Here is a 2,781-nt window from a genome sequence, read left to right as displayed (position 1 = left end):
CAGAAGTGGTCCCAATGGTCAGGGATGGTACCTGGACAATAGGGCAGCTTGGGATGCACAAGGTGGCTAAATCAATTCCCACCAGCAGGCACTTGGGCAGGATATTCTGCTGCCACCTTAGTGCAGGTGAGCTTGGTTTGGAGGAGAAGCAGGAGGCAAATGATAAAGGACAGGAGGAGGAGCAGCAGGAGAATTGCTTTCCTCCTTTTCCCAGATCAGTCTTCCTCCTTCCAATTCAATTACCTCTGAATGTAAAGAGGTTTTCCTACAAGTGGGGAGGGTGGGGTACCATACACCCCAAAACCCAGTCACTAGCTCCTCCTCACAGCTTTCAAAATTTCTCCTACCACTTGGCACATAGGCAGAGGCAAGAGGGAACACCCTCCATCCTGGGCCCTCCTCCCTTTCCCCCCAGGTTGATGCTCTGAAAGCCTTCCCAGTTATTACCCACTCCCACGTCCTCCCCTCCTTCTCGGCCTTATTAACCTATCTTGCCCCTGGGTACAAACATAACTTGTGCACAGACTCCCTGCAAAGAATGATGCTTCCTCAGCTGCAATTGGCAGATCAGGGTACATGTGCGTGTGTAATCACTTCCATCGACGTTATCTCCCTATCTAAGCACTTAGGTGTAGTCTGTCACATTCAGTGTTGCCATTCTGCCAGAGGGACCAGGTACTCCAGTCCACAGCAGCAGCTTCATGCATGCATTGTATTCTATCCCTATCCCTGGCTTGATCTTCTAGAAGTCACAGGAATTTACCAGAATATATAGACCTAAAAGCCAGAGAATAAAGAAATAATTTGGATATAATTTTCTTGCCGCATTCTTTTTGGTCCTCATCAATATTATTTTCCCTTGAGTGTCTTTATTCAAGAATGACTGAGATTGTGAAATCAGCTTTCTTTAATTCATTCCAATCATTTCTATAATCTATGCAGAATATCCTAGCCTATAAATACAAGAATTCTATCACATTAGTTTTTAAAATACTATTGACCCTTACAATGTGGATTTAACATCATTTTTTTTTCTGTTAAAACTTAGTGAATTCACTATCAACTACACACTGTAGCTATGGTGGAAGTCAGGGAAGCAGTGTAAATATTTTTAAAAAGTAATAACTTAATTTGGAGTAGAGAGAGGGAACTAAAATTCACATATACTGAGACATTGCTAAGAATCAGGAATCAGGACAAGTATTTCAGTGAATCCTCCCAACAATTCACTGAGGGCTCCTTTCAGGGCTCCTTTCTGTAGATCCACAGACAATGGAGAAGTGAACATTTAAACATCTGTCTGCCACCAAAGTACCACTCTTTCACATGACTGATGACATATATGATGAATATATACCAAAATAATAAAAAAGGAGCATAAAATGATGAGCAGGTATGTCAGAACTCTGGTTTGCTGAACAATAATCTTGTTTGAGACTAGTAAAATATATTCAAAAGAAATTGGAAACTGCAACTCTCAATAACAGTTAATCATTCTAAAGACTGCAGCCATCTGGCCACTTTTGTGAGAGTCATTCTGTGGTCAAATAAAATGACCGTTAAACTATTTACTTTATAAATTTTATGTGTGAAATTACTCTTCCTGTTACTGCTAATTGCATTTCTATGTTAAGTTTAATTAAAAGTAAAGGTGGGCCCTCCCTTGTGGCACAGGTGTTTGAGCGCAGCACTGTGAAGCTGTCTGTAGCCTCTGCCATGCTGGTTCGATCCCCGTCGGCCTTGGAGCAACCCACATGATGAGCAGACCTCTCCTGTCTTGCCTGCTGCTCCCCTCAGCGGCATATTTTGTCAGTCTGCCTGTTCTGTTCCCTGCTCTGTCTCTGGTGAATCCTCTCACCCTCCCGCACATCTGGCCTGTACCCCTGTTCTTGTATAAATAAAATAAATCTTTAAAAAATAAAAATAAAAAAAATAAAAGTAAAGGTCTAGTTCAATATCCAAGCTATTAAAAAAGGAAGGATGATTTTCTTGTGCTTATTTGAGAATGGAAACAATTGCTTTTTGTGTGTAGAAGTGGAAAGAATATTATAGCTGCTTCTTTGCATTTAGAGGTCAGGATGATTTGGGAAATAAAAGCTCCTGGAACAAAAACAAAAAAATATCTTGAAGAAGTTTACTGCCAATAAATATATTTTGTGTCTTCATCAGAATTTCATTTCTCAATATGAAAACAAAATTACTTAATCGAATATTTTAATATTTGATATTTTGGTTAATATGAAAATAATGGGAATATAGATATATGAATAATTAAGTGTATTCATGTAGATCCAAATCTAATTCCTGTGTTTCAGCATAATTACATAGATATACGTATATAAGTATGATGTACATATGTGTATACTTGTAGCTTGAAGAATTCAAAAGCTCAAATTTTCCAGTTTTCCAATCTTTGAAAATGGTTATGTATCTTCTAGCTAATAAAGTCATTATTATGTTTTCTTATATTATCAACTTGTCCAATGAAATGGAAAAGAATTCTAGCTAAAAATAAAATTGAAGATACTGACAAAATTAGCATGAATTGTTCTTTTGAGGAAATGCAAGGTACTGCCAAGTTCAAGTATATCCAGAATATTCTCCATGGTTATGGAAAACTGATTTTCTTGATAGTACTTCTTTTAGTTTAGTTGCTACATGTTTTCTTCACCCATTATCTTTCTTTCTCAAACACTAAAAAAAAACCTTGTATAAAAGCTAATCCAAATCATAGCTTCCATACTGGTCAATTAGACACAAAGATTTCCTTAATAATCTAAG

The sequence above is a fragment of the Talpa occidentalis genome, unplaced genomic scaffold, assembly GCF_014898055.3.
Source record: "Talpa occidentalis isolate TD23 unplaced genomic scaffold, MPIMG_talOcc4v2.1 talOcc4.13, whole genome shotgun sequence".
NCBI lineage: Eukaryota > Metazoa > Chordata > Mammalia > Eulipotyphla > Talpidae > Talpa > Talpa occidentalis.
This window is presented reverse-complemented; position numbering follows the sequence as displayed.